Source organism: Felis catus, chromosome E1 (genome assembly GCF_018350175.1).
Source record: "Felis catus isolate Fca126 chromosome E1, F.catus_Fca126_mat1.0, whole genome shotgun sequence".
Classification (NCBI taxonomy): domain Eukaryota; kingdom Metazoa; phylum Chordata; class Mammalia; order Carnivora; family Felidae; genus Felis; species Felis catus.
The window spans coordinates 47,331,399-47,344,472 of record NC_058381.1 but is presented as its reverse complement, the minus strand read 5'-3'; the positions used below and the strand labels follow the sequence as shown (position 1 = coordinate 47,344,472).

Genomic DNA, 13,074 nt, shown 5'->3' with positions numbered 1-13,074 from the left:
GGCTCCTAGCCTGATGGAAATTAGATTCTCAAAGGAGCAGCCACCTTCAAAACAGTACAAACTTCAGGTCTAGATCTTTCCAATTTATTTTCTACACATTTGTAGTGCACTTTTTTTTTTGTTGTTAATGTCACCATCTGAGCTCACTTCCTGCCGTAATGTTTCTCCCCCCCCCACCCAATCTTTACACCCAGAGTGGGGCTCAAACTCATGAGCCTGAGATCACAGCTCTACTGACTGAGCCAGCCGGGTGCCCGGATTCATACAAGTAGTTTAAGACCTCAGACCAATGACTTTAGCTATAATTGGACGGAAGGAGTCTGGTTGAACAGGAGTTTTAACTGCTGTCCCTAAGAGACGGCGTTTGGTTGACACAGAAAGAATGTGGTGCCTCTGTCCCCGGAAAGAGAAGATGGCACGGGTCTGCCTTTCTCCGTTTGGCCTCCGGTTCAGCTTCCCTTGCAGGCCCCAGAGGGTGGGCAGTATAAACTGTACTCATCTGGCTTCTCACCCTCCTGCTGACAGCCAGGCCTCTGAAAGGCAAATCGCACACTTCCTGAGCGTTGTTGGATCCCGGGCCGTGCTACCACTGGGGAAACGGCTCCTAACTGATACTAGGAAGCAGGGAACTTGCCTGGCCTTCACCAGCATAATCGGATCTGTCATTCTCTTGAGGAATTGGCTTCCTTCCTCGGCCTCCTTCCTTGCTCTGGAGGTAACAACTGTCATTCTCCTCTGGTGTTTCTGCCGCTCCCTTCTCACAGGAGACCAGGGGAACTTGCTAGCCAAAGTCACAGCTGGCTCCCAGATGGCTCTCGTACCGTGACCCCACCAACGTCCCGCGGTTGATGGGCTCGGGCGGCTTAAACTCGGCCTGCTGGGGCAGGGTGCCTGTAGACCCCCACCCTGGGAGATGTATGGGCTCAGGCTTTGGAGAGAGCAAATCTCCAGAGGTGGGATGGGGCTCATCAGTTTCCTTTGGTTGCACGTTCTAGAATGATGCTTGAAACAGAAGAGGTTGACCTCATCCTTACCTCGCCCGAAGATTAAGTGAGGATAAGTAGATAATGAGCAAGCTGTTACTGACATTGCTAAATTACCTGGCAGAGAAAGTTTTCATATTCCTATTCCTATTCCTCTCTCTCTGTCTCCACACACACACACACACACACACACACACACACACACGAAGAGTTCTCTTTCAGGCCATGTTCTTTACAATACTGAATATGACGTCAAAACGACCTAAAAAAGATCATTGTCTTCACCCCCCAGAGCAGACATGCCTCCCGTTCAGGTGAGAGTGGGCAGCGGCACCCGAATAGTTCCTTGTGGCAAAGAAATTCTTCAGCGTCTATTTCCTGGAGATAATGTAGAGGACGCTAGCACGTTTCTAACATACTTCAGCTGTTCAGGAAATACTTTACATAATTTCCTGCTCTAGAGAATAGGAGGAGGCCCAGAGAGTTGGAAAGTATTACCCTCTTTCTTTACGGTCTCAAATGCGCTTCACAAGGCCTCCTTCACTATTCAACACACACGCTCCTTCCTATAAGCTCTTTTTCTGGCTCTCCCAGCCCTTTCGGGCGGGAATGTTCTTTTTAAAAAGAGTGTGGCGAGAACCCGAGTGACTTGGGCTTCCCATAGCATCCTGGCCTGAGCTTCCTAAGGAACTTTACAAATAAGAACTAATTAAGCTTGGAAAGCCCCCGAGAGTCCTTGCAGCCGTTTCTGAAATGCAGCCAGCTCTGAGGTTTTTGCCCCACCCGGCCAGCTCGGCAAGAATGCAAACAGTGGGAGCGAGGGAAGCGGACTGCCTGATGTCACTGAGCCTGCAAGGAAAACGCAAGTGAGACACCATGTCATTAACTGCCTTTTGATTTGCTTTTTGCCACAATCAGTGGCAGGGTTCAGATACTGCTTTTGCAGTTGGGTCTTTTAGACTTCTGAGCAAGATTTCAGGTAATGGCAAAAAAAAAAAAAAAAAAAAAATTAACAAGTCTAAGATTTTTTTTTAAAGTTTTATTTATTTATTTTTTTAGAGAGAAAGAGAGAGAGAGTGTGATTGGGGAAGGGGCAGAGAGAGAGGGAGAGAGAGAACCCCAAGCAGGCTCGATGATGTCACGGGCTGTCAGCGCAGAGCCCGACATGGGGCTCGATCCCACGAACTGTGAGATCATGACCTGAGCCGAAATCAAGCTTCAGATGCTTAACCCACTGAGCCACCCAGGCACCCTTAAGATTAATTTTTTTAATGTTTATTTATTTTTGAGAGAAAGAGAGAGACAGAAGGCGAGTGGGGGAGGGGCAGAGAGAGAGAGAGAGAGAGAGAGAAGGAGACACAGAATCTGAAGCAGGCTCCAGTCTCTGAGCTGTCAGCACAGAACCTGACTCGGGGCTCGAACTCATGAACCATGAGATCATGACCTGAGCTGAAGTTGGACGCTTCACCGACTTAGCCACCCAGCCTCTCCTAAGATTAATTTTTATCTAAAGTAATAGTTCTCAGTCAACGGTAATTTTTGCCCCCTAAGAGAACATTTGACTGTCTGGAGACATTCTTGATTGTCTCATCTTGGAGAGAGGGATGTTACTGGCATCTAAGTGAGTACAGGTCAGGGATGCTGCAGGAAAGACCCCCACAATAAAGGATTATTTGGTCCAGGGGCACCTGGGTGGCTCAGTTGGTTGAGGGTCTGACTTCAGCTCAGGTCATGATCTCCCGGATCGTGAGTTTGAGCCCCACCTTGGGCTCTGTGCTGACAGCTCAGAGCCCAGAGCCTGCTTCAGATTCTGTGTCTCCATCTCTCTGCTCCACACCCGCTTGTGCTCTCTCTCTCTCTTTGTCTTTCAAAAATGAATACACATAAATTTTTTTTAATTAAAAAAAAAAAAAGAATTATCTGGTCCAAAATGTCAATAGCGCTGAGGTGGGAAAACCCTGGTCTAAGGTTTCAAAGTGATTTGCCATTGGCTTGTGTCCTCTCTCAGCCCTAAATCTCGTGTTGGTGATCTTTTAGCCCATGCAAATTAGGATCCAAGCTCCTGGGAGCACCCTGGGCTCCTGGCTCAGCCCTGCTGTAGATGCATCTGCAGTGACGACATTCTCCAAAGCCATGGGGTGTTGGAGGCACCTGTCACCACACCATACATCCCCTGGGAATCAGACGCATTGTGCATCTAGGGAGTGGTCTTTCTGAAAAAGGAACACTTTTGCATCGTTCCTCGTTGGGCCCCAGAGCTTTGAGGTCCTGTTTTCCCTTCAGTGAAGAGAGCGAGGTACTCCTTTTCTCCCACAGGGCCTATTCAGGGAGCAGCTATTTATTTCCTTCCTCCTCAAGGCCCTACTGCCAGGGAGAGACCTCGGGCTGTCCCTTGCTGTTTGTCCAGCCGTCAGCAGGAGGCAGCCACAGGGATATTCGGCCCATAGAAAGATGACAACTTCATTTCTAAACCTTCCCCCTCCCCCAAGTATTTATTTATTTTTGAGAGAGAGAGAGAGAGAGAGAGAGAGAGAGAGAGAGAGAGAGAGAGACAGAGCGTGAATGGGGACGGGCAGAGAGAGAGGGAGACACAGAATCCAAAGCAGACTCCAGGCTCCCAGCTGTCAGCACAGAGCCCCACGTGGGGCTCGAACTCACCAACCATGAGACCATGACCTGAGCTACAGTTGAACACTTGCCCTACTGAGCCACCCAAGTGCCTCTCAATTGTCCCTTTTTATAAGTACACTGGTCATATTGGACTAGTGCCCACTCTAATGACCTCATTTTAACTTATTTCTGTAAGACCTTATCTCCAAATAAAGACACATTCTGAGGTCCTGGGGTTAGGACTTCAACATAACTTTTTGAAGGAGAAACAATTCAACCCATAACAACAACTAAATGCAGTCCATGATCTGGGATTGGATTCTTGAATAAAAAAAAAATGACATTAATAAGATTATAAGGGCAATTAGTAACATTTGAATATGAACTCTATGTTAGATATTATCATTATATCAATGTTACATCTCTTGTTTGGAAATTGTACTGTGGTTGTACAGAAAAGGCTTCCCTGCCCTTAGATGGTAACCCGGAAGTGTTTAGCCATAAAGGAGTATGGATCTCGCACACTAAAATAATTCAGAGGGAAAAAATGTTAAAAATTATGAATATATATAGGGCTGCCTGGCTGGCTCCGTCGGTGGAGCATGTGACTCTTGATCTCGGGGTTGTAAGTTCCAGCCCCATGTTGAGTGTAGAGATTACTTAAAAAAAATTAAAGAGGTGCCTGAGTGGTTCAGTCATTTAAGTATTTGACTCTTGACTTCGGCTCAGGTCAGAATCTCACAGTTGGGGCGCCTGGGTGGCTCAGTCGGTTGAGCATCTGACTTCGGCTCAGGTCATGATCTCACAGTTTGTGAGTTCCAGCCCCGCATGAGGCTCTATGCTGACAGCTCAGAGCCTGGAGCCTGCTTTGGATTCTGTGTCTCCCTCTCTCTCTGCCCCTCTCCCACTGATGCTCTCTCTCTTTGTATCAAAAATAAATAAAAACGGGGGCGCCTGGGTGGCGCAGTCGGTGAAGCGTCCGACTTCAGCCAGGTTACGATCTCGCGGTCCGTGAGTTCGAGCCCCGCGTCGGGCTCTGGGCTGACAGCTCGGAGCCTGGAGCCTGTTTCCGATTCTGTGTCTCCCTCTCTCTCTGCCCCTCCCCCGTTCATGCTCTGTCTCTCTCTGTCCCAAAAATAAATAAACGTTGAAAAAAAAATTAAAAATAAATAAATAAATAAATAAATAAAAACATTAAAAAAAAAAATCTCACAGTTGGTGAGTTCGAGCCCTGCATCGAGCTCTGAGCTGTCACAGCATGGAACCTCCACAGGATTCTTTGTCTCCCTCTCTCTGCCCCTCCCTCGTGTGCACATGTGTGCTCTCTCTCTCAAAAATAAACATTAAAAAAATTAAAAATCTTTAGAAAGTTATACATAGAAACATAAATTATATATTCATATACTGTATAAAGCATACATATACTGTATATGTTATGTATAGTATATAAAATTATATATATATATATAAATCATATACATAGAAAAGAGAGAGAATGTGCACCAATGTGACAAAATAGTCTTCATGTTATTCTTTAAATTTTTTTAACATTTATTCATTTTTGAGAGACAGAGACAGAGCATGAGTGGGGGAGGGGCAGAGAGAGAGAGAGACAAAGAATCCGAAGCAGGCTCCAGGCCCTGAGCTGTCAGCACAGAGCCCGACGCGGGGCTCGAGCTCACAGACCGTGAGATCATGACCTGAGCTGAAGTCGGATGCTTAACTGACTGGGCCACCCAGATGCCCCCCAGAGGGATCTTTTTATTTATTTATTTATTTATTTATTTATTTATTTATTTATTTATTTAAATTTTTTTTTTAACTTTTATTTATTTTTTGAGACAGGGAGAGACAGAGCATGAATGGGGGAGGGTCAGAGAGAGAGGGAGACACAGAATCTGAAACAGGCCCCAGGTTCTGAGCAGTCAGCACAGAGCCCGACGTGGGGCTTGAACTCACAGACCGTGAGATCATGACCTGAGCTGAAGTCGGACGCTTAACCGACTGAGCCACCCAGGCGCCCCTGGAGGGATGTTTTTAAAGCACAAACCCTATCCTCTGTTTCATACTTTCCAATGGCTCCCCATCAACCTCGGGTAAAATTCACTGTAGTCTATAAGGACTTCCATGAACTGGCCCCCATCTGGCGCCCACATCTCTGACCTCTTCTCTCATACCTTCCCAAGCTCACTGTGCTCTAGCTAGACTGGCCTTGTTTCTAGTCCTCAAACTCTCCAACCTTGTTGCCGCCACAGGACCTTAGCTCATGCTGTTCCCTATTCCTGCAGGAGTCTCTGCACATATCTTCATCTGGCTCCTTTCTTCTCATCATTAGGTCTTGGCTCACATGTTACCTCCTCCAAAGGCCTTCCAAGACATCACCCCTTTCCCTAATCTCTACCCCTTTATTTTGTTTCATTTTGCAATAATACTATTTCTTACTGGAAAAAGCCTTGTTTATAGGCCAAACTTAAAAATCTCAGTGGCTTAACACAAAAGGATTAGTTCTTGCTCATATCACATTCTGTTCTTTTTTAGGTTTATTTATTTATTTTGAGAGAGGGAGAGAGAAAGAGAATGCAAGTGGGGGATGGGCAGAGAAAGAGGGAGAGAGAGAATCCCAAGCAGGCTCCATGCTGCCAGCGCTGAGCCCAGTGCGGGGCTCGAACTCAGGAACTGTGAGATCATGACCTGAGCAGAAATCAAGAGTCGGACACTTACTGAGCCACCCAAGGGCTCCCGCATTCTTTTTTTTTTAAGTTTAATTATTTATTTATTTTGAGAGAGAGAGAGAGCACAAGTGACAGAGGGGCAGAGAGGGAGAGAGAGAGAGAGAGAGAGAGAGAGAGAGAGAGAGAATCCCAAGCAGGCTGCCACTCACAAACCTGAGAGATTATGACCTGAGCCCAAGTCAGACGCTTAACCGACTGAGCCAATAAAGGCACCCCACTCATATCACATTCTGATGCAGGTTGGAGTGTGTGTGTGTGTGTGTGTGTGTGTGTGTGTGTGTGTGTGTGTAGGGGAGTTCCGTTCTACAAGCTCATTCAGGAAATTAGTCTTCTTCCATCCACTGGCTCTATCATTCTCTGGAGGTCTCTGCCCCTGATTAACCAAACAAAGAGAGAAAGAGCTCGGGTGACCACAGGCAGGTTCGGATGGACCATGCCCGGCGGTCCCGTTCATCACTTCTGGCCACATGTCACTGGCCAGAACTCAATTCCACGGTCCCGTGTAACTTCCCAGGAGTGTGGGAAGTGTCGTTGAGTGACGTGTCCAGGAAGAGAACACAGATATTTGCACACACGGCGTTTTACTTCGTACTCACCCCCATACCTCCAACAGTTCCAGGCACGTGATATGCACAAAATAATCACTCACCGCTAAACACCCCCCGCCCCCCACACGATGTTGTCCATGAAAACTCAGAAACCCATTTTCGTCAACTCATTTTGGGAGTAATGAAGAGAAGGCACGGATTGGTCCTGGGACCTGCAAGGGAGAAGTTGCCAACATTGGCATCTGGCGGCGTGGAGGGTAGCATGTCTGGTGTAGAAGCATCTGCCCCAGCTTGGTCACCCACTTGCTGTGATGTTGGGACGTTACTTAACCTCTTGGTCCTGGCTCTCCTCACCTGTTAACACAGCCAGCAGTCCTCGCCTCAGGGGGTTGTTGTGAGGGTGACTGCATAGGAGGGGATTAGCCCATTAGCCCGGGGGAGGGCGCCCAGTGAGTGCCCAGCAAAGCTCAGCCATTATCACTGTCATCAGGTGGTCTTTGCCTGTGGGGCCTGCCAGATGTTCTCAGCAAAGTTCACACCGAAAGCTTGGATTCGGAGGCAGACACGTTTGCAAAAGGTAAAGGAAACAAATGTCTGTATCCTTTTAATCATTTTATTTTCCCTGTTTGCAAACCCTCTTGCCCTTGTCCTGATGCTTGTTCTGGGCCTCAGATTCCCATCAGTGGGTCTCCCCAACTCTCTCTTCCGCCTTCTTCTTGGACTGTTTTCTGTCGCCGTTCACCCTCCACACCATGTGGTAAGGAAGCAAATGCCTAATCAGGCCTCAATTCAACCCATCCCACCCAGACCCCATGGGCTCTGTTCGTTCTTTCGTTCTTTCTTTCTTTCTTTCTTTCTTAAAAGTTTATTTATTTATTTATTGAGAGAGAGAGAATGAGTAGGGGAAGGGGAGAGAGAGGGGGACAGAGGATCTGAAGCAGGCTCTGTGCCAACAGCAGAGAGCCAGGAGAGAGCCCGATGCGGGGCTTGAACTCATGAAGCATGAGATCACGACCTGAGCCAAAGTCCGACCCTTAACCGACTGAGCCACCCAGGTGCCCCCACTGCGGGCTCTGTTCTAATCTTCGAATTAAGGGGGCCACATTTGTTCCTTCCTCATCCCATCAGAGGGCTCAAACCTCTCCCCCCGTCAGGACCCTCCCCCTCCGGTGACCAGGCCTCACCTGCCACGCTCCGAAACCAGCCTCTGAGGCCAAAAACGTAAACTTTGAGCTTTGAAGGTTTTAACAGGAAAAAATAACCCCTCCTCCCTACCACCCGAGGTAGCTAAAACACCGATGTGAATTAAAAAGAGGTTTCTAAAGCTTTGGACACTAACCTACTCCGGTGTTCTGGATCCAGGTGTCGAAATGACACAGTCACCCAAACTGGGCCACGTGTCACCATGCTCCTCCTAATGGACTCAACCCCCAGGACTTCTAACAGCTTCCAAAACATACCGTGAGTTTACCATGAATTCTTTTGGTCTTACATAGGAAATGAAAAAAAAACCGCTTTCCTATCATGGTCTAAAATCAGAGAAAGTAGAAGTTATTGGTTAAAAAAGAAAGAAATGTGTTTTTTTTTTTCTCATGGTGGGTTAACGTTTTGCATGTTGAAAATGTGAACACAGGGTGTGGGGTTTGCTGTGCCGAACAACACGGGAGCTGCTTTGTTCTGGGTGTTCTAGCATAGGGAGGGATCGAGAAAGGTGCTGACGGCTTCCCAACTGGAAAAACCACCACAAGGAGGCAGTAGAGCTTAGTGGTTAGTAACATGGGCTCAAATCAGATTTGAGTCTGAATTCTGATTCTAGCACTTAATAGCTGTGTGACCTCTGGAAAGTTACTTAACTGCTCTGTGCCTCACTTCTAACTCAGCAAAATGGGATGAAGCTACTATCTAATTCCTAAGGATGTTTTAAGGAGGAATGGACTAAAGAGCTCAACAAGTAAGCTCTCAATTAGTGTTAGTTGAAAAGACAGGAGTTTAAGGCAGGGGCAAAAAATGTCAGATAGATGCTTAGATAGGGGTTTGTTTTATTTTGGAGGGTGTAATGTTTTTTAAAGTTTACTTTGTGGGGGGAGGGGCAGAGAGAGAATCGCAAGCAGGCTCCGTCCTGTCAGGGCAGAGTCCAATGGGGGCTCGAACTCACACACAGAGAGATCATGACCCAAGCAGAAATCAAGAGTGCTAGGCTTCACCGACGGAGCCACCCAGGCGCTCTGAGGGTGCAATATTTTTAAAGCTGTACAGAATGATTTAACCCCCAAATCTCTAAGCAGTTACTCAGCCTGTCCTCAATCCTCATCTATGATCACATTCTTTTCTGGTAATGAAGTGATTTCAACAGCGGCTTCAGAGAAGCCATGACCCTACATAACGTGATTCTCCTAGCTTTCTCGTCATGCAAAGTTTGTATAATTTGTTCCATTTCACTCTTGAGTGTGACAAGCATTCTCTTAGCCCTGGTTGAGTGTACACACACACACACACACACACACACACACACACACACACACAGAAATAATTTCTATAATTATCTTGTTATATGTAATAGTTATAACATAATTATATATCAAATTTATCCTTTTTTAATCTAGGATTTCACAGAGGTGGGGAAAGGCTATTTTTTTCTGTTTTGTTTTGTTTGCTGTTGTTGTTGTTTATGTTTTCAAAGAAAGCGCTTAAAGTGAAAGCTTGCAATTTTGTGTGTTGGTTACACTGAGCTGTGTCCCAGCGGAGGCAGGGGTGGGGCTGGAAGTTAAGTGCATGATTGGGGGATTGATAAAATTTGGGGAAAAGGAGAGGGTTAAATGTGTGTGGAGGGATCTGAGCGATCAGATGAGAGGAATTACGACTTAATTACCTGCCTGGATCCTGGTTCCATCTGCGGATTGGCTGGTTTAGAGGAGTAGATTAGATGTTGGTGGAATACTGGATTTCTCACTTGTGAATGGAAGTGAGAGAAAGCAAGTGACAGATTCTCTCTCTCTCTCTCTCTCTCTCCCCCAGTAGCCTGGGTAAATCAGAGCTTGAATCCTGGCAACTTCTGAGCTGCTTTGCAGGAATTATTTAGGGCGGGAGAGATTCCAAACCAGAGCTAATATTCATAATGGCGAGCATTCGCTAAACACTTATTATGTGCCAGGTACTGCACTAAGTATGCCCTTATATACTCGAACCTCTCAGGAAAACCTCATCACACTCTGTAAGGTGGGTAGCGTCCATTTTTACAGATGGGAAAACTAAGGCACAAGGGGGTCAAATGACTTGCCAAGGTGAAGCCAGCTTTTCTGGCCTCGCCTTCCTCTCCTAAGCACCAAGGTGGTGTCCCCGAACCCAGACTGCTTTGCTTTGCAGGCCTGGCTCCTGGTCAGGGCCCTGCAATGGACACGCGTGTCCACCTCGGCTGTGTGGCTTCCCCCTGAACTCCCAGGAGGGCACTGGGGAAGAGCAAGCTGGTTCCATCCGGTGGAGAAGCAGTGTCCTTTCTTAGGTTGGAGGACAACAAGAGGCGAGGCCGGGATGGGAAGCGGAGGGGTGCCGGCCGGGACGCTGAGCCCCAGTGCTCATCCCAGAATGAATCAGCGCTCTTCTGGCTGCTGATGATTTTTGAGGAGGCTAATGCTGGGCAGAGAAAGGGCCAGAGCTGGACGGTTTTTAAAAGATGCTTCCCTGATGTGCGTCCCTTCAATCCAACACTGTTTTCTGAGCTTTTTAAATGAGTCTGGGAAGGAAAATATATACTCTATTTTATACTGTAAACCATCCCCTGACAGGCATTTACCTTGTCAATTCCTGCCAACCCCAGGGATGCAGGGGAAGGGTTCCACCTCAACAGAGAAAGAAATGGAGTCTCAGAGAGGTTAAGGAAGCTTGCTAGAGTCACACAGCCACCAAATAGCAAAACTGGAAAGTGAACTGGCATCTGTCTGCCCCCTGCCTGATACGGCCATGGAAGGTACTTGGGGCATAAAGCCTAGAATACAAAGTCCTACTTTTCCCCTAAAACATTTACTATCCAACAGAAGAGCTAAGATAAGATTGATATCCAAATGACCAATGGGAATGGCAAACACTGATGGAGAACTTTCTGGCGCCATGACTGTGCCTTACATGCAGTGACTTTAATAGGTTAACCATGGCCCCACGAAGAAGGAACCATCATTCCCATTATACAGATGAGGAAACGGTCTCAGAGAAGTTAAGAAAGTTGCTCAAGATTCCCCAGCGAGCAGTTGCCTCTTCCCAGCCAAGGGAGGCACCATGACAAGAACAAACAATCCCTGTGGGTGGAGGTGGTTACATTTGGTGCGTGTGCAACTCCAGCCTCATTCCCGGCCTGAAATGAGTCATGTGCACGTCACAGAACCAGCCCCTCTGGACCCATGGCTGTTTTGTACATTAGGCAGAGCTGGTCCTGGATAACGTGGTTCTAAGCAGAGAAGATGGCCTCCTTCCAACCACGTCCTCTCTGTAGGCCCTTGGGAGCTGGCCAGGCCCGGTGACCCATGGAAGAGGTGATGCTGTGCCCTGGTGTCCAAGCAGCATGGCTTGGCCAAGTCTTCTGGGCTCCTTCCAGCTCAGAAACCCATTTGCTTTTACCCTTCAATGTGAACCAGATGTGGGGCACCTCCACTCAGCAGGGCAGAGGCCGCTCCCAGAGGCCCCTTACCACCCCCCCCCCCCACCCCGGCCCCTCAGCACCTGGGGAGGGGGTTCGCTGCAAGCAGCAGTTGGTGGCCCAGCCCCCTTCCCTCTCTCCTGCTCCCCTCCCCCCGCCCCACACTCCATTCCTCATGGCACCCCCTGTATCTTTCCTCCCTACCAACAGGAAATAACACTGGACAGATCTCAAAAGTCCATATGCCTTGGACAGTCTCTCTAGGAATTTTCTGGGCCTCTAGTTTGCTCTATGTGTCATGTCCTTTCCACTCAGCATTTGAAAACAAAATAGGAAAAAGGAAAATGAGAGTGAGCGTCCTTCTTCCCCCAAGTGCCACCTTACCTTCTCTCCAACTTGGCAAGAGACGGAAGGTCTGCGTGCACTCTCAGCTTCAGTGGGTTATAATCTGTTACTCTCATTACTTATTTTGATCATTATTCCCCGTTTGGCCACTGGGAGCCCACTCACACTAATTGCTGCGTCCTTCTGCCAGGCCTGTCATTCTTTGAGCTTTCTAGCACAAGATGTTCTAGGCTCATCTCGCATTTTTCCTGTCCCGGCCCTGGGAAATCAGTCATTTCTCCAAGGACCCCGGTTCATCTCAGTGCGAATGGTGTTTAGAAGTCAAGATCTGGCTGCTGGGTGTGCTCATTGCTACCAGGGTGAGGCTTCCCTGGCCCTCTCAGGGGAGAACACTTGTGAGTGTAGGTGTGTATACACATCTGCACACACAGCAGAGCACATACAACATGACATGCACACAAACACAACCATTTGTGTCTACATCTACTTATTAGTTTATTGATTAAAAACATTTTTTTTTTTTTAGTTTATTTTTTGAGAGAGACAGGGAGAGAAAGAATCCCAAGCAGGTGCCACACTGTCAGCACAGAGCCTGCCATGGGGCTCGAACTCACACACCGTGAGATCACGACCTGAGCCAAAATTAAGAGTCGGGCGCTTAACCCACTGAGCCACCCAGGCACCCCTACTTACTATATTTAAAAATTAGGGTGAAACACACATAAGATTTACCGTCTTAACCATTTTGAGGTGTACATTTCAACGGCATTATGTGCACTCACATTGTACAACCCTCACCACCATCCATTCACAGAACTCTTCATCTTGCAAAACTGAAACTCTATTAAATACTCATCTCTATAATTACTTTTATGTCCCTATATATGGAAAGAGTTCACACCAACATGAGTTCACACCAGTACGTCCAATTCCTATCCAACACCACAGGGTTTGTCCCGGGCTTCTCTTTTTCCATATTTGCAACTCTGTTCTCCGAGAGTAATGCTTTCTCCTCCGTGCGTGGGCTCTGACTGTCCACTCCAGGCCATGTCCTGCGTGGACACTCTTCCTACCCTGCTCAGGCTCTGAATCCTCATGTCAGGGAGCCCACACTCTGTGGGGAAGCCCGCTCTGCGTCACCGCAGCTCCCCACCCCCTTCCACCGTAGATGCCTTCCTTGCTGTCTCACCTACATTTTAGGATTGAATTGTTCCAGAAGGGAAGAGGAA

At 47.6% G+C, this 13,074-nt stretch overlaps 1 long non-coding RNA gene across 2 annotated transcripts in view; it reads left to right on the top strand.

The window, feature by feature from the left end:
• Window positions 1-13,074, top strand: part of LOC123381979 — a 52,778-nt gene that overhangs the window by 4,909 nt on the left and 34,795 nt on the right. For both annotated transcript variants that reach the window (XR_006589670.1, XR_006589669.1), the window contains exons 3-4: window positions 7,364-7,450; window positions 8,236-8,334. This is a non-coding gene — a long non-coding RNA (uncharacterized LOC123381979). The remainder of the gene's footprint in view (window positions 1-7,363; window positions 7,451-8,235; window positions 8,335-13,074) is intronic.